The sequence below is a fragment of the Castor canadensis genome, chromosome 4, assembly GCF_047511655.1.
Source record: "Castor canadensis chromosome 4, mCasCan1.hap1v2, whole genome shotgun sequence".
NCBI lineage: Eukaryota > Metazoa > Chordata > Mammalia > Rodentia > Castoridae > Castor > Castor canadensis.
In genome coordinates, this window is record NC_133389.1 from 80,463,353 (window position 1) to 80,483,457 (window position 20,105).

Genomic DNA, 20,105 nt, shown 5'->3' on the forward strand with positions numbered 1-20,105 from the left:
GCAGAAAACAGAAAAGAGCAGGAAGGGCTGAGCCTCAGATGTGCTCTTCAAAGGCCCAACCTCTGAAATCTCTAAGACCTCCTCAAAACACTAACAAACTATGACTCCATCAATGGATAACCCATTGAGAAAGTCAGCATTTATGATCTAGTCACTCCCAAAAAGCACTATCAGCTGGTAAACAAGCCTTTAACACATGAGTCTTAGGGGAACATTCAGACTCAAATGATAACATTGTATAAAGGAAAACTTAGAGTTAGATGGATTGTATACCTTGCCCAAGGTTGCACAGAGAGGAAATGATGGATAGGACTCAAGTAAAGATGGTTTAACATCACAACTCACACCCTTTCCAACTTGAGTCCATGAGTCTCTATAATTAGCTCTGTCTTAAGAATTGTTCCTCTCCTCAGGGACATTTGCCAGAAAAATAAAAATAATTCCTGAAGCATTATGAATGGAGGTATGAAGTAAAACACGCATTTCTGTTTATTTGGTTTCTTGCATAAAATTTCCACTAAAGGAAGAATATCCCTCAAATTCTTCTCTGTTTAACCTCTGAATTCTAGAAAAATCAAGATATTCTGAGTTGAAAGCATTCAATCCAGAAAAATAATTATGAAAGAACGAACAAGAAACCCTATGTTTTCCAGGTGTGTAGCTGTCATCAATAATATTCCAGACCAGCATCTATAAATATCAACCATATTGGAAGACCAATATGAAAGAAAAAAATCCCAGAAAGCATCAGGTCAAAGTGACCATTGACATGTACTTGCCAGTGCTAGCAAGTAGTACATATTTACAAGATGATTCTAAGGTCATCAGCAAAGCTTTGGAAAGATTGACACAGTTAACATGTCCTCATGAGAATGAGCCAACACAGGTGCATAAAAAACAAGTTAAAAAATAACTTAGAGTTCCTACTGGCTTAGGGAAATTCCCTACCTACCAACATACTGTTTTCTCTTAAAATCCAATGATTTTTAGATTAAGTGATGGCACCCATGTGTTCTTATCTTTCCAGCAAGAAGAACTAGCATTCTACAAGTTTCTTCATTTAAATCCCATAAAAAAAAGTTACAGGGTAGATAACATTTATTGCTTTTATGAAGAAAAATTGAGTCTTGCAGAGATTAAGCAATGCTAAGATGTTCACAGTTAAAAACTCTTGATAGAACTGGAACCCATACCTATCTCTAGAAAAAAATTTCCAGGCACCTGAAAATGACGGGCTGTACATATATTTGTGTACGCCTATGTGTGTAGTGAATCCATAAACGTATACACTTTGAAGAGAAGTCTTGTCACTGTCTTTCAAGTCAGCCCACATTACTATGCTCATATATATATGATGTCATTGCCATCTACCACCTTGAAATGTGAGTTTTTAAATGGAATCTTAAAATTGTAGAGGTGAGTGGGCTGGAGATGCTATTAACCAAATCTCCTATTTTACAAAAAAAAAAAAAAAAAAAAAAAAAAAGAGTCAAATCCCAGGGCCGGAATTGCTGAATTTCTGGGTCTGACGCAAGGCTTTCACCAAGAGGACTCCACTCAAAGCTCAGAATTCATCCTACTTTTAATGCCCTTGCCTCATAGGTGGCAAAGCATTCACACACAAACACACACACACACACACACACACACACACACACTAATGGGAAAAAGGCTATTTTTCACCCCAGATTGCATTTCATAGCACTGAAATCTCCACTGTTTCTTTACTTGGAACACCCATATATTCACTCTATTAGCATCCTCACTGTGGATAATGAAAAGTTGGCTAGAAACAGAAAAAGGAAGAAAAGTTAGGGGACTCCCACTGCTGCCTACTGCTTTGAATGTCACTGCCGATTTCTTTCATTTTCTTTACATACATCTCTGTACTGCTTGTTAGGAAACTCGCTGCCTGTGTGCCTACTGTAGGTACTAATGAATCCTGGGGGCTGTCACCAGGTGTCTCCGCAGGAGCTCCTGGAGCGGAGATGCCTGCCAGCCTCCAGGATCTGGGCGGGGTTGCTCATGCAAAGGAGATGGGGCTCCCTGTGGAGTCTCCACTACCTGCTTCTTTTCTTCTCTCTTCAAAAGGAAAAAAAGAAATCCAGGAGAAATTCAGTGACAATTCAGCCAACAAACACAAAGGCAGCCACAAAATAATAGCTGCTTCAGGAAGGGAGAGTAAGTACTGGTTCATATTGGGGCAGAGGCAGGGCACAGCCACCCTTGGTGCTCAGCTCTGGAGCAAGCCTGAGCACTCTAAAGAGTTACTGAAATTAACAGCACAGTCCACGGTACCTGTGCCTACTCCCCTCTGACTCTTACTTTCCTCTACTTTAGGTATTTATTGACTTTGTTTACATTCCAGCTGGAGACTGGACACAAAGTTGGTATCCAAATTGCGAATCTGGGATGGGGCATAACAAAGTGCTGAGCCCAGGAGAGGGCACTCACTGTCCATAAAGTTGCTGGTTTACTCGGGTTGCAGCTGGGGCCTCAACCTTCCTTAGTTAGGAAGATCTGGATTGCCTCACAGGCACAGTGTGTAGTCCCTCTCAGTGCAGGAGAGCCTCTTCCCCCTGGGACTAGGGGACTACACAATCTGGATCCTGAGTGTCCTCCTCACGTCTATGCATTGATTGCCAGGCTGTGGTGCCATGGGAGGTGCTGGAACCTTTAGGTGGTGGGGGTAAATGAGAGGAAGTGAAGTCATGAGGGTATGCCCTTGAAGGAAATACTGGGAGCCCCTCTTGCTTTTTGTCTCTTTTTGCTTCTCTCTGCCTTAGGTGAACTGACCTTCTGAATGATTTACTCTCATCATGATGTACTGTGACACCACAGGCCCCAAAGCAAGAAAGCCAAACAACCATGACCTAAAATCTCCGAAACCATGCACCAAAATAAAAACTCTTTCTTTTAAGTTAACTATCACAGGTATTTGTTACAGCAACAGAAAGCTGACTGATGAAGGGCCAAAGTCAGATCTTGGACAAAAAGTAGAGCAGCCTGTGTCTCCCTGGGCCACCAGGAGCATAGGCTTTCTTGGCCAAGTTATTTCTCCCATTGACACTTGATTTCTACCTATTAAATGAATATTTGGTCTAAGGCAGTATTCATAAAAAGCCCATCTCCTAAGAAAAATTTTTAGGAAAGTCTTATTTTTAAGACAAATATAAAAACTCTAATCAAAGAAGCCAGAAGATTAGCAGGATCTAAACCAAAGAATTAATAAAAGCAAGCACTCTGAAAAGTCCTTAAAATAATGTTGTATATATAGAAGTTGTCAGAGAATCAAAGATACATTGCTTCCACTATTTTATTATGCTTAACCCAACATTTGGGAAATAAATGCTTCTAATATAATTCTTGATTACCTAACTGTGACTGAAACTGCCAATAAAAGAATAGGCACTCTCTGATCACCTTATGTAAAATACCCACCCATCACCCTCAATCTCCTTACTCTGTTACATTTTTCTTTCTAGAACTTATCACTATCTGACACTATATTGTGAATGCATCCTGAGGAGATGGAGAGTCTGATAGATCTGCCACAGGGCTCTCAAGATTGTTCCCTTCCCCCAATAAAGGCGCTAACCAAACCAGCTCACCTGAGAAAGCCAGTGAATCCATGGCCAATGAGAAAAACCCACCTAAAGCGGAGTTAAAACATACACAAAAGCCCCAGCCTTCACCTCAGCAGCGAGCAACAGGCTTCAGGGCTCCACTGCACTTCTCTACCTGTAGTCTTTCCTTTCTCTCTAATAAATCCTACTTTATACAACGGATTTGGCTCATCATTCAGCTGCCTCGCGAGCCAGTTCCCTGGCCTGTGAAGGCAAGGACCCTCAACACCGGCTGCCACATTTCCACACCAGCATATAATATATGAACTATGTTAACTCTCATTTGATGCACACTCCATAGAGAATCTGTCCATTCTATTTGCCATAAATGGTCTCATGTTTCTTTTGTAAATGTGTTATCATGTTCTGCCTAGGTGATTTTGAGCTTGTAGCATCAAAAGGTCATTGATCATGACAGTCATTGACCCATTGATCATGAACTGGCTACTTCTGTGCATGTACATTGTTGAAAGTTGGTTGCTAACAGTCATTGAATGGATTCATCCTTCTGTGGAAGCTTTTTCCAAAAGACAACCTGAGCACTTTTTTTATTTAAGCAATCTGTGTTGAATGTTCTAGACTCTAGCTGATTTCACTAGCACTTAAAATAATACCTAGCACATAGTGAATATTTGTTGAATACAGATGATCCTCAACTTATAGTGGGGTTACCTCCACCATACACCCATCAAAAGTTGAAAATATTGGGTAAGTTGAAAAGCATTTAAAACACCTAACCTACCAAACATCATAGCTTAACAACACAGTACACTGCATAATACCAGTTTTTTTTCTCTTCCTTGTCTCATGGATGACTGGGAACTGAGACTTGGTCCACTGCTGCCCAGAATCATTAGAGAGTAATCTACCACTTATCTGCTATCTTGTAAAAGATCAAAACTCAAAATGGAAGCAAAGTTTGTACTGAATGTGCATTGCTTTGCACTATGGTAAAGCAAAAAATCTTAAGTCAAACCATCCTAAGTTGTTTGGTTTCTGTATATATCTGGATTTCCCAGAATTTGATTAAAATTCTCCATTTTATCTAACTTGTAAATAGTTTTGGTCAACTTAAAATCTGAATAATGAGATGTTTTCTTCCTTCTCACAAAGGGTCACATTTATTGGTCTGAGAAAAGGAAAAACAAGGAATGCAAATCTATGCATTTTGCTGTAGAAAAAAATCATCTTTTTTGTAAAATTTTTAAAACACAAGAAAAACTTAAGTGAGCAATTCAGAGTAAGGGCTGACAAGGGTAGAAGCAGAGACTGGTTGGAGGCTGCCTATTGGCCTAGGGTGTGCATGACCAGGGGGCATGAGGCATCCATGGATGAATGGAGCCCCAGAGTCTGGAGCTCTGCAATCAACAGCAGAAAGCAGGCAGCCTCAGGCTTTAGCCCTCTAACAGTTTTGATTACATCCAAGAAGAGACTGACAATTTGAAAAGTGTGAGCTGCTATATTATTAATGTGCTTGTTCAAAAAGATCTGAGCACTCTTAGAAAATTTCTGTCCCCTCCCAGGGATGATGCTGACCCATCTCTTTTGGGGACATTGTACATTGAAAAGAGGCCAGGTTGGGGCTTTACAGCTGTATTAAATCCCACTTCAGTTCTTTCACTCACTAATGCTTGCTACTTTTGCAAAATCCAAAGCCTCATCTGAAAAGCAGGGCTAGGCATAGCTTTCTGCTAGGAGTTTCTAGTAAGAGTCGTTTGTAAGGCATCCAGCATAGTGAAGAGCACAGAACATTATTATTTCTCGCCAACTATTATTATAATTTCTTAAAATTCATAGGTAAGATGCATATATTAATTTCAGCCAATGTAAAGAGGCATTTTGTGTGATCACACTATAGCTAACAATAAAAAGTGCAAATGCTTTGAAAACTGATTTCTAATAATTATGGTTATGATAGATGGTATTGCTCACAGTTTATAAGGAAAGGTTTATTTATTTGTTTATTTTTTTGCAGTGCTATGGATTGAACCTAGGGCCTTGTACATTCTAGTTAAGTACTCTATCACTGAGCTATGCCCGTAGACTGAGAAAAATATTTTATCTATTTCTTTCCTTCCTTTTCTTCTTGCATTTTCCTTTATTTTCAGGTTAATAGAGAATCTATTTTCTCATTTTTCTCTTAATTCAAGTCACAAATACTTATGACAGTCTGAACACATGACTAATGATTTTAGTACATTTTAATTTTCTTTCAAATATATTTTAAATATCAAAAAGTATTCAGAGTGAAAATTTTTCATTTACAATTTAATTCCAAAATGGTAGACTGAGCTACAAGATACAAATTACAATCCTTCCATAGCATTATTTTTTTCTTTATAGAAGGCAATATGCTCAATGTTAAGGTCTTGGGCTTAGAGAAGAAAATTCCTGGAACAGTCACTTACAAGGTGAGTGAATTTGGTCTGATTATAAAATGACTCTACGAATTCCTACCTCTTGAGGATTCTATAAAGATGAACTTAAATAATACACATAAAGCAGTTTCCATAAAATTTAACACATCAATACACCATAAGCCTTCAAATAATATTTGTTGTTGTTATTTTTATCACTGATACCTTATTATCATTTTTTTTTTGGTGGTACTGAGTTTCAACTCAGGATCTTATACTTTCTAAGCAGGCCCCCTACCCCTTGAGCCATGCCACGAGCCCTCATGGGTTTAGTTATTTTTTTAAAGAGGGTCTTGCTTTTATGCTCTGACTGTTCTGGACTGCAATCTTCCTATTTATGCTGCCCACATAACTAGGATGACAGGTGCACACTGCCACATCCAACTTTCTATTGGTTGAGATGAGGCCCTTCAACAAGACTTTCTGCCCAGGCCGACCTCAAATCATGATCTTCCTGATTTCTGCCTCCCAAGTAGCTAGGATTACAGATGTGAGCCATCACACTCAGTCCTTATTGTCATTGTTAGTTTATTCTTATCATTAAGTGCTGTGATGCAGATGTTGAAAAAAAGGTCGCTTTTTTCTTTTTTTTTATAGCCCAGGCTGGCCTCAAACTTGCTATGTAGTCTAAGCTGATCTCCAATTTGTGATCTCCCTGCCTCAGCCTCCTGAAGGCTGGGATTACAGGTATACATCACCATTACTCTTTCAGGTTAAAGATAAAGGTCACATCTTTTAAAGCCCTTGTGTAAAGCAAGAATCATTTTTATTTTTGGTACTGAGGTTAAACAATACTGACCTTTGATTCATGCCATTTGAGTAAGTACTGTTTGTCTCAAATGAAGCTAGAGTTCTCAAAATTGATCTTCAACAAATTAAAGCAGAATAGTGTCTACATAATAATGAGTATCTGGCACAAAGGAAACCACTGATGATGCATATGGCTGTTCCCAAACACGTGGGTTGCAGTTCTTAAAAATAATCTTATTATAGTTCCTTAGAGTCAGCCCTATAATGGTCATCACGTTCAAGATGTGTCTACAGAAAATAAAAATTTCTTAAAAAACAAACTCAAAACTCTGAGTGATTATCATCAATGAAATGATTCATAGTCAGCTAAAGAGGTATCTGAAACATGAAACTCAGTTTGGGTTGAGAGCAGAAAATATTCCAAAGCCTCATTGCTCTCATTCTCCAGGTTGTCTTAGAATCACAGATGGTTGGAGTTAGAAATCACATCATGTGTGTGTGTGTGTGTGTGTGTGTGTGTGTGTGTGTGTGTAGTACCACCATACAACACATACACCACACCACACCATGAAGCCTATAGAATGGCCTTCAGGATGAGCTCAATCATCCGGGAATGCTCTTTGCTTAAGAACTTAAGGCTTCTAAGTGAGACTAAGTGGAAAAATTGATAAAAAAAAAAAAAATTCTCATAGTAGGAAACTAAGACTAGAATCTTGATCTCTTTTTGTAAAATGTGTTGACACAGAATAAAATCAACCTAATCAACAACAAAGAAAATGACATTTCTAGACATTAATAAAAACAGTCTCTTTTTCTTATAAGATCCTTATTCTATTGATGGGTTTTGTTGCTTTGATTCTGATACTAATTAAGCTTTTTTCATTTATTTTGAATATTTTGTTTCATGTAAATGTTAAATGAGATTTAAGATGTCATTTATTTTGCCTAGCATTTTAGGCTCTGTTGAGAGCCATTAAAATAAATTTTAGTCACAGTGCCAGAAAATATCCCTACAATTTCAAAAGCAAATATCTAGGCACAATGACTCCATCAATGAAAGGTTGCCCACTGGCTTTTCTCAATGTCTACCAACATCATCTTTGCAAGACCAAGACAGAGCCAAGTCCTGACTCTGGGTTAAAACTCATCATATTCCTCTGTTTCCGATTTTAAGAAAGCCATTTTCACATTTGGAAGGGGATTATCCAAATAAAAAATTATTGGGAAAATTTTAAATATTTTGGGCCTTTTCTTATTTTTCCCCCATAAAGGATTTGCCATTCTCTCTTGCTTATTTAAGACAAAGCTGTAGGTTTATTTTATTGATAACACCTTCTTCAACACAAATGCCTCCCTCCCATCTTCAACCAATGGGCTTCCTTTCAGTACACAGCAAGTACCAGCCCATCTCTATCCCACGCTGTCCTGCCTGACCCTCTGGTCCAAGTAAGGCAAACGTAATATTCAAGAGCTGATGTCTGTGAGTCTGGGCTTTTCACTGAAAAGCATCACTGTGGGTCTTTGTAGAGCAAACTTGGGTGGGGATGGCACCGACAACCATCCCTTGGGTGTTCTTCATGAAAAGCAAAGATGAGCCACTTTCTTCTGTCTAAATGTGTATAAATTAATCATAATTTCCCTGGTTAATTTCTGGACAGAAGAGACATGTTACCCATGAAGAAGCAACAAGTCTTCCACATTTAGCATAGAAAATCGAAAGCACACATTTATAGAAAGCACTTGCACACACACACACACACACACACACATACACACACACACAGGGACACACACAATTTACCTGACTCTGTAGGAGATCATCATGCTAATAAATGTAATTTGCATGAATAACAAAAACACTTCTGTGTTTCCTGTAGGTTTTCCACACCTACATGACTCCCTACTTTGTCCCTTTTCAGGACAAAGGGAGATTGTATTTCAAAGGTAAATACCCCCTACTATGCCTCAGCAACTACCAAATGACAAGCTTCAACATGTTTTGAAAATTCATCTATTCTATTTTATTTCAGGACCAGTAGTCAAAAAAAAATCTTAGGAAACTCATTCAGAAATGCCTATAAAACATTTGTTGAGGGTCACAATGTACTGTCATAGAATCCAGAGAGAGAAAGAATTATGTACATAGCCTAAGTTCTGGCTTAAGGGACTCACAGTCCATAAGCGCAAGGAAGAGAGGGACATAGCAATTCAAAGTGTAAAATAATTGTCATAGCAGAGGTTTAAAAGCTATGAATGTTCACATGATAAATTACCTCATTTGTAAGATCAGAAAATCTTCAATAAGAGTATTTAAATTGGATGTTGATTTACAGACATTTTGACATAAAAGGAAAAAGAATATTTGAGGTGGAAAAATCTGATATGATCAAAGTTGTGAAGACTCTAAAACATATAAAATGAACAGCGCATACTAAATTAGCTTGTCAGCTACTGGTAAAAACGTTTTAAAAGAAGGAAAAAAACATAAGATTTAATGTTCTATATGAATACTCAAAAGCCATTCAATTGCCTTGTGTAGAAATAATTTCATTTTAGTCTCAAGAACACACTCTGAAGAAAGGCAGGTATCAAAAGAAAGGCAGTTATCAGTATCACTCACTTCTTTCCTGAGGGAAGAAGTAAAATCAAAGAGGTCAGATGACTGTCTAAAGTCACAGCTATATAGGCTCATCCTACAGATTCGCAGATTAAATTCATGTAAAATATTCAGCAGAGTACTTCATACTTAGTCAATCCTCCAAGAGTGTCAGTTGTCACACAATAGCTCTCCTTCTGTATTTCAACCTATGCCTAGCTGCTCTACTGGCTGTGTTTGCTCAGCAGGTTCCAAAGCAGAAGGCCAAACTGGAAAACCAGCATAAACCAGAAAAACTCAAGATGACAACAGCAAAAGAGGCTATGATACTGTGCCTCAACTCATGATATCCACCCTTTTCCCCATAAAAGAAACCCATCTTGTTCTACCTCAGAGAGAAGGAGTCTTTATAGTATGAGCTCTTCTTTTGCCATTATTTGATCAGTAAATATAGTATCTGCTCTGCTTTGAAGAACTGGAATTTTTTTTCTATTGGTGTGAGTGACATTGAAGGACTGAAGGACGGACTGTGGGAGGTCCCAAAAGGGGATAAGTGGTCAAGGAGACACTTCTTCTCCCTAGGAAACACCTGTTTGCATCTGAAAGGCATCTCCGCCCTCAGGCAATGCAAAAATAGGCTATAAAACCCACTCCCCACCCTGACCCAGGGGATCACTGGTTTCCAGGTCCCCCTGCATTCTCCAATGTGCAGTCTTTCTCTTCTCTTTTCTCCAACTAAATTCTCTACAAATAAAATCTTTCCAACCTCTGCTGTTAGAGTCTGTCTGTGCTTCCATTCTCACAGCAGGCTCAAGAACCCTGAGCACCTGAAATTCCTGTGTATGTCACCCATGCATCAACATCAGGCCGGAGAATCCTCAATGGAGGGTCAGAAACAACAGCTGTTGTCTGAGTCCCAGGCAAGAAGGGTCCTGACTCTTGGGAGTCCCAAGAAACAGGGTCCAACCACATGTCCAAAATCCCAAACAGAAAAAAGTAATAGTGCAAGACAGGAAAGGAATTAATTCAATATAGTAGACCCTATATTGGTTATATGATTCCAAGGAGAGTGCTGTTGAAGAAAACACACAAAACTCAGGATGCATAGACATAGAGTTCAACACTGTACTAGGGATGTTTGATTCATTTCTTCCATACCACCCAACTTCCACTAAAAACATGCCACCTTTCAACAAATCTAAAATTTTCACTTTGTCACTTAAAATACACACATTCACTTTTACCTTCCTTTTGGTGTGGCATTTGCATTTGGGGAAGCATATCTTCATAAAATTAAAGACAGGGAAACACTCAGCAGATCATACAATAATTTAAACAAAAAATGGGTGGTAATGAGGGACTAACCAAGAGCTTTTCTTCATCAAATGAGCTGCCTAATGCACACATAGGAACAAAATTTTTCTTTTTGAAATTCCTTTTGATTTATATTTATCTTTTATCAGACTTGGTCAAACTATAATTAATCTGGAAAAAGGAGGATTCTCTGACCTGTCCTCAGAGATATTGATGTTAGCTTCAGGTTTATAAGAATTAGGGTAAGTAGCAAGAAATATGCATTCTTTGTCAAACTTGATCATTCTCTCAGGTTTGATTCTGTGAGGTCTTGCTCACTCCAAAGAAGCCATTTCATTCAAGGCGGCCATTCAGTTCTTACTGTGAGATGATTGTTCCTGCTTTGTGGGGGGCAGCCTCAGATCCCAACATAGGGTAATTACTCCTGCTTATGGGGGTACCTATCATCATGGGGTGATCCTCCTGAAATGTTTCCATTCCTAAAGTCTTGAAAATATCAGTTGCTTTTATCTTGGTGTCTTCAGCAATGAAGGGGAGGTGAGGTAAGTTAGGTAAATACAGGGCTAATGGATATTGTATCATGAGGTTTTAGACAGATATTCCTTAAATGTCTATGAACATTATCTGACCCAAAGTTTAAGGTAAAAAGGAGGCAGATGCAAAATGAAGGCAAAAATGCTAAGCTTTTATTCTGCTTTTAGTCATGCACTGGGTACCTGCTGGCTAAGTTAAGTTAGTACTTTTGAGCAAAAGCAGCCACTAAGTCCTTGTCACACAATATTGCCCAGAAATAGGAAATTCAAAATCCTTCTTAAGCCTGAGCTCTTCCTAAAAATGTATGCTATTTCTAATTAAATTAATATATATTTGAATCCATCACTAAATTTCATGACCTAATTGAGGTACTCCATCAATTAGAGCCTTTATTAAATAAAGCTGGCTCTAGGGATGCACTATACAGTGAAAAATACTTCAAATTACTTTGGGGAGTAGATTTCTCTTTAATGAAGCCTCCACCTCCACCTAGATAAAGACACTAGTAGGCAAATAGTGTTAGAATTAAGTCAAGAGCCAGAATAAGTTTGCTTTCCTGAATTGCCTGGGTATAAGAGGAGAGACAGGTTGTGGGCTCTGATTCTGCCTCCAAGTGCCATATGTTATATGTGACCAGCTACATCTCATTACATCAGCTTTGACTTTCTGTGACCAAAGGGATGGCTGGATAATTTTACTTTCAACATTGGCATCATCAAATTTTAAGTGTCATACATTGTTTGTCTCTGAGTTTATATTAAAAATCTGTGACTAGATTCTGCAATGCTGTTTTCTGTTACATATATTATGATAAACAGTGCTTGGAATTAAAGACTATTTTGAGAGTGATATTTACCCATTTTCCATTTGTAGGCAAATGTAGGCCCCAAAGTGACCACATGGAGAGGAGTGATCTGGCCAAGAGATTCTTTATTGCCAGATGGGAGAGGGAGAGAGCCAAGGGGGGGAGGGCAGGGGCTTAAATACCCCTCAGTGAGACTCAGCATGATCTGATTGGTTAGGATCTTATGGTTCATGCTGATTGGAGGTTGGGGCAGAAGGAGGATTCAAGCTAGACTTGAGGCAGGACCATGACCCTGGAAAACAGAAGCTTAAGGGTGCAGTAAGAACCGAAACCTATCGGTGCCATTATTGCCAACATTCCTCCCTTTTTTGTTTGTTAAGGAAGGGGGGCGTTGTGTTCGCTCTGGCTTCTTCAAGCTTGCAAGGGGCGGCATAGGGGGAGGGAGGGTTAGTTGGCAAACGATGTTGGGGTGCTGAGCCTCATGATGGCATACACCCAGGCTCCGAAAATGAAGATTTCCTCTTCCCTGAAGTTGATGAAGGTCCCTTGCAGCCACAGGTCATAAAGAGTCTCGAGCCAATCCTCCGACCTCCACATGGTGGGTATCAGCCAACTATCCACGCATTTTGGAGAGGTTGATATCCCTGGAGGTACAACTGGTTAAATTTTGATTAGCAATAGCAGACATGTAGTATGACACAAGGGAGGAAGCTTAAGAATAGGAGAGCAAGAAACATAGGCATTAGGATGGGCATTGGCCAGGAGAACCACTGTGAAATGTTCTTCCCTAGACATTTTCAAGAGTCCTCCAATTCCCTTGTTTTCATTGTCATCAAAACAATCTACTTTGAAGAACTTCAAAACAATCAAAAGACCAAAAATTATTGTGTAGAATGGAAGTGAGACTACACGTACACCATACACACATACACAGAACAATAAATAAATACATATAGCACTCACCCCCCCCCAACACACACACACAAAAGAGTAGAGGTGAGGTGACCTCCGAGGCTTGAATTCTCAGTGATCCAGAAAAGTCAGCAGTTGTTCCTCAGTTTTCCCTATATGAGGATTAAATTAGTAGGTATTGTAAATAATACCTCATAGTGTAAAACCAGTCTGGACAAATAGCTACATTTGGAAATAAAGACAAGAGGTTATGAAATGAAATGTAGCATGGAACAGTGCTCAGAAGGCCATAAAACAGCAAATCAGAGATGTTTATAATCCATTAAGGGAAATGAATGGAAATCATGAGTCCATTTGTGTATATTGGCCTAAAGAATAGGAACAGTTGAGTTGCTCCTGGCCTGTTCCTATAGAATTTAGAAGCATGAAGTAGAAAAAGCACAGGACTAGGATTAGTGAGAGAAAGTTACTGGTTTAGGAGCTTTCCCTCATAGCTCTTCCCTAGAGTCTGCTCTCTCATTCACAGAAGGGAATACAACCCCCACCTTCTATGTTTCTATGCAAATGTAATCTATGTAAAGACACTCGTAATTTGTAAATTGTGTTATAAATTTTAGTTACTAAATTTTCATGCTATTTTATAGTGAAAGGTACTTTATACTAGCTTACTATTGTACAACATAATTCTATTTTCTTATCTCAACTAGCAAAAACGTTTTGTCTTTCCTATTATTGCTTATGTCTTCTCTTCAACAAAATTGGAGAAAAGGGCAGAACAGGTTCTGCCTGGAAGCTATGGTGTTGGCGGGGAGAGGGTAGGTATGGGGGACAGGGGGAGAAATGATCCAAACAATGTATGCACATGTGAATAACTGAATTAAAAAATAAATCAATAAATAAAAAAGAAATTATAACTCTATGAGGTTAGAGTCATAAAGCAAATAATAACAATTATAATTTAATGGTTTCTTAATGAATTTCAGGCACTGTATTCCTTTGCTCTTTGTTCAATCTTTGCAGTGCTTCTGCAGGATGGATTATTTTTATCTACAAGTGAAAAAATTTGAGGTTTGAAAGACTGAAATAATTTTCTCAACATCAAACAGATTGTGACCCATAAAGAAGGTATTTAAATCCAGGTACATCTTCTTGAAGGCTTATATTATCAATCCTCATATTTCAAAGCAGTCTCATCATAGTCAATTGTCTCATTATATGCAGGGGACTATAGCAATCTATAATGGTATTGGGGAAGAGCTAGATATGCAGGATATAGAAGATTCACATTATCCTTCTAAAATATTAGACTGTTACCTAATAAGCATTGGGTTCTAGGCCCTCAGCTTGGAAACACTTGGCAAGCCTGGAAAGAAGGTTGAAGTCAACAGCCTGATATCAAGGTAAACCAAAGTCCTTGGAACACCAGAAGTCAATATCAGAAAAACAAACTTTTGTTATCAAAGACAAAGAACAGATGTAAGCCATAAACTCAGAAGAAGAATACTATGAAAAATTATGTTAATGAAATGACTTTAATAAAAATGCTGAAGTATCTAATAACATGTGCAGACAACAGGGGTGAAAAAATGGAGAACTTTAGCAGAGAGAAGGAAACAGTAAAAAATGACAAAGGGAAAATATAATGAACGAGGAATTCATTAGATGGGCTTAACAGTGGGTTGTATAGAGCAGAGGAAATTTTAATTAACTTTTAAATCCAACTATAGAAAGTATCAAAAATGAAGCATAAAGATAAGAAAGAATGAGATAAAATACAGAACACTAGCAATCTGAGATATAATATCAACTATCAAGGCAAAGTGCGCCTCAATTTTTGGTGTGGTTGCAATACAATAAAACCATCATAAGCTGAAAATATCATCAGTCAAAACCGCATTTGCTGTACCTACCTTACTGAACATCAGCAGCAACACAATACCCTAGATGTTCTAATTCTTGTACACACAGATGCCTGTGAGTGTCAGCATTATATGATTAAAAGATCCAAACTCAAAACTAGAAGTATGGTTTATATTGAATGGGTACTGTTGCTTTCCCACCATGATAAAGTTAAAAAAAATGTAATAAGTCCAGTCAGTGTAAGTCAGGACAGTCTTTAATAAGGGTTTCAAAGAGAGGATAGAAAAACAATGAGGCAAAATAAACATCTGAAAGATAATTAAGAACTTTCTAATCCCTACATTTACAAATGGCTTACTAAGCAGCCATAACCTTTTGGCTATCCAGAGAATCATCAAGAAATGAACACAAATTGTCAGAACTCAGAAAAAAAAAAATTTGTGAAGAACAAACAAATGTTAGAAGAAGAAAAAGGCACTTCAAAACGGCATGAAAGTTTTGCCCCAACTCCACCACCTTTCAGCAGCCTTGATCTTGAAAGGTCTAGAGCCTGAGTTCCCAGTGGGGAACCCTTTTCCATGGTTCTAAAGTGAGAAGAGTAAGATCTTATTTGCAAACATCATATCATGTCTATCAGTTAGTTCACTTTGTCAAGGGCTACCTGACTGACTAACACAATGCATTCCTCTCTGCTTTGCCTAACGGGGGAACTCAGACTGAAAAAGCAATTTTCAGTGGTGGAAAAGCAGTTTTCAGTGCTGGAAATCACTGCAAGACAAACTAACAACCTCAGGTCCCTGTGGCAAAGATGACAGCCAAAACATACACTGGGTGCATAAAGTTAAAAGTATAGGCCAGGGAGAGTGTCTAAAGGGAATAAAGACATTCAAAAATAAACATATATGCTGCAAAACGTAGAAAAATGAATGAATTCCAGAAGACCTGAAAGTGGTTCTTGATCTTGAGAGAGTGAGAACTCTCTCTCTCTCTCTCTCTCTCCTTGCCCACCCCCATTGTTTGTCTTTCATGCTTTATGGGTTCATGTTTGCTTTGTTCCTTGCTTTACTTCCCTCTTGTTATTTTGTAATCAATGAAATCAAAAGTTGGTTTTTTGAAAGGAGCAAGAAAATTGCTAAATCATGAGATAGAATTTACAGAGAAAAAAAAAAACCAAGGTACAAGTAACTAAAATCATAAATAAAAGTAAGAAATACTATGAAAAATTGTATGTCAACCAGTTGAAACCAGATGAAATGTAGGAAAAAAAAATCCATCATCAGCTGAAGTTTTCAAGCTCTGAATTATGTCAACGAAACATTTTAAAAAAATGGAAAACTATTTGAAACATAAATTGCAACATGGTGTAATTTTATTTGATAGTGATCACAGAATTCCAGCTTAGAAATTGGTGATCTCCTCTGCTGCAGATTTTTTTGCTGCCATGTTTACTAATGATGGGAGAGAAGTAAGAAAAGAGGAAATAAATACGGAAGGTATAGAACCAAACTCGTTATAGTCCTTGATTCAGTATACATATATAGGTTGCTTGAAGATAATATTGAGAGCCTGATACCCTACAGCCTGCCTTCTTCAGCTTTCACAGGCTTTGGAAGTATGCTGTAAGTTTTTAACGAAACATCTTCACTCATCTAATTGCCTTGGAATCCCTTCTTTCACTCAGACCCAAGGTTGTACAGATTTGCATAATGTGGAAATTGAACATGTCGTGGAAGTAATCAGAAAGCAGGAATTTGCATTATGTGATCAGCCAGAATTGCAGAACTCTTGACCAGGTATGATGTGAACATTCCTTATGAGGAAACAACATCGAACACAATCTTACTTGGGTCTCTCATGATTTGGAACAGAGACAGAAAGATCTTGGCTACCTCTTTTTGCTCCACAGACATGAAAAACAATGTATTTTTTGAGAATGACATAAAATGTCAGAAATTCATTATGGAAACAATGAAGTACAATTTATTAGCAGAGAGATGCCCCATGTTGCAGAATTTTAGCACAAAACCATGGAAGTTGACTGTTAGTATTTGTGGTGGAGGCATGGATTTAACAAAAGCAAACAAGTATTGAAAAGTATGATCCCTGTACCAATATGTGGACTTCTGCATTGAGTATGAATGGGAAGAAGCTACAGTTCAGTGTTTTTATGTTAGATGTGGTTGGAGGCAGAGAGGGACTGAAGAATTAGAATAACAGAGAGTGCTGCAACCCCAAAACAAAAACTTGAAATGTGGTGGCTTCTATGTCTACTCAGAGACATGGTCTTGGTGTTTCTGTTTTGGAAGGCCCCATATATGCAGTAGGAGAGCATGATAGCTGGAGCTATATGAATATAGTAAAGAGATGGGTGCAGGCTTGCCGGAAGAATTTTGCTAAACTATTTTCACTCCCAGGAGCAGTCAGCATGGCAGTGCAGTTGATGGTCACGACAGAAGTTATTGTGCCACATCAGTAGACTGCTTTGGTCCTCGTATTAATAAATGGACACAGTAGCACAGATGTCAAAAAGGAGAAGTGGCGTAGGAGTGACAAGCTGGAGCGTGTTGCTGCCCATTGCTGGAGGGCAGGATGCTCCCATGTTCAACTTCAGACTCAGACTGAGCGAAGGGACGTGCTCCAAGGTAGACATGTGGACTGCAGTGGCAGCTATGACTGCCAGCAGAGGTGCAGTGGGCATCTGTTTACTTGGTGACAAATTGTACGCCATTGGGATTATGGTGAACAGAGTCACCTTAACATAGTGGAGGCTATAGTCACCCCACAAAGGAGTAACCCCAAGTTGCTCCACTATGTCTAGGAAAACCTAGAGCTTGTGTTATAACTATAAAATTATAATTCAGTGTTTTGTTTTCTAAGTGAAGATGTCTTTTTTCTTTATTAATTTAGTGTAATTCTTCTATCAATGGATACACTTTTAGTACATGTGCAATGCTACATTCCTTGCACAAAGTGCCTCATCTCAAAGTGAAGATGTTGAAACAATGGGGAAGGAGTGGATGGACTAGGATTAAATACTTTCATTTCTCACTAAATCAAAACTATAGCTCCTGGATTGAGAGCATCTGTTCCTGTTATAAAATATGAGGACAAATGCACTGCTCCAAAACAATCCAGGACTAACTAGAGATTTATTTATTCATAATAAAGCACATTTTATTCACATTATGAGGATTTATTTTAATACAGTGCAAACATATCAGATAAAACTTCTAAAATATTATTTTGTAAGTTTCTCATACATGAGTTACAGTAATTTTTATTTAATCACAACCACTATTTTTAATGCCTAATGTGAATAATTTTTTTTCACATTTCTTAAAGTCTATACTGTTTTTCGAAAACAGCAACATTTTATATGCTTTGGTTTCAGTTTTTACTTCTAAAATTGTCTTAGTCCAATGAATAATGAAAAAATCTAAAGTATTAAAATAACAAAGACCAAGTAACTTGATATGATCTTTGTGTCCTACTTATATATTCTTTCTATTACATCTAGATTCACCAAGAACTACATTTATGATATCCTTCAATTAAGATTAAAACATGATGTTTTACAATAATTTAAGAGATGAAAATTTATGTGAAGAAAATATTATATAGCCTATATTGTTCTTTTACCTAACTGGTATTAATTACATGGATTTAAAAAAATTTCAACACACCTCTTTCTATAAGTGATATAGAAAAAAAGCTCAAATGGATAGTAAAAATATGAAAAGCACTAACCAACTTGAAAAAATTAAAACATATGTAGAACACTCCACTGTTCCACATATGAGCATATGATGTAAATCTAAGTAGAGCTCAGATTTATTCAAGTATATTTGGAACATTTCCAAATTAGATTATATTTTAATCCATACAGTAATTCTCAACAAACTCAAAAGGATTCAAACTGAAATTTTTTATCTTAGATAACATGATTAATTTTGAAGAAAAATCTCTGAAACATATCTAGATAGTTGACAGAAAGCAATGGAATACAAAACAGAAAAAATACATAGTCAAAGAACAAAACTGATTATTAAAAAGATAAATGAAATTAACTAAGTTCTGACCATACTGATTAGAAAAGAGAGAAGACACAAATTACCAATATCAGGAGGAAAAGAATGATGGAGTGACACCATTACATAGTCTAAAGATATTATAATTAATAAATAAATAATCTTTTTACCAATATATTCAACAATTTATATGAAATGGAGATATTTCTTGAAAGATTCCAAACACCAAACAACTACATATAAAAACATAAATTGAATATTACTTTTTATTAACAAAGTTGTACTTATACAAAGAATATTCCAGGAGCAGATGACTTTGCTGCATAAATTATACCACTTTTGAGGAACAAATAAACAACACAAACTCTTCAGAAAATTGAAAAGCAGATAATGTCTACAGAATGATTATATAAGAAAGCATCATCCTGAAACCAATTCCAGAAATGGATATTACAAGAAAAGAGAATATAGATTAGTGTCTTTTATGAACATACATGTAAAAATTCTAAACATTTTAGCAAATAGTATACAAGTATACTTATAAATAATAATGTGGGATGAGCACGTGAATTTCTCTCAGGAATACAAGGTCAGTGTACTACTTGATAATCATTCGCCATCTTTGGGGACTTTTTGTATGTTTGTTTTATTTCATTTTCTTATTTCTATAAAACAGTGTCATGCCTAGGATGACCTTGAATTTGTGATCCTTATTCTCAGCCCCCAGGATCTGGAATCATTTCTGGCTTACCTTCTTGTTTACAAGAGAAAAAAAAAAAGCCCTTTTAGCAGATGGAAACAAAGCATGTGACAATTCTAACACCCATATCCTAACACACTCATTCAACAATTTAGGAAGTAAAGGGAGCATTGTCACCCTGAAAAGGGGCATTTAGGAAAACCTACAATTATCATCAAACTTTATGGTTAAAAGACTGAATGTTTTTCCCTTATGATCAGAAACAATTCAGGGATTTCTTTTCTCAGTATTTATATTCAGTGTTTTACTGAACCTGGGAATATAATAGGAAGGAATAAAAGCTAACATGATAGGAAAAGAAAGAAATAAAATGACCTTTTATCATGGGTGTCATAATCATCTTTGTATAAAGTCCAATATAACTTACAGAAAAACTACTGGAATTAATAAGTGAATTTATCAATATTCCAGAACACACAGTATAAATAAAAGGATAATAGGATAAGTTTTATTTGTATATACTTTCATCAAATAATAGAAAGTTGAAAAATTTAAACAATTTA

At 37.2% G+C, this 20,105-nt stretch overlaps 1 pseudogene; it reads left to right on the forward strand.

Annotated features, from left to right (window-relative positions):
* The first annotated feature begins 1,988 nt into the window (after nucleotides 1-1,988).
* LOC109678748 (kelch-like protein 5 pseudogene) lies at nucleotides 1,989-17,670 on the forward strand (annotated as a pseudogene).
* The last annotated feature ends 2,435 nt before the right edge of the window (nucleotides 17,671-20,105 follow it).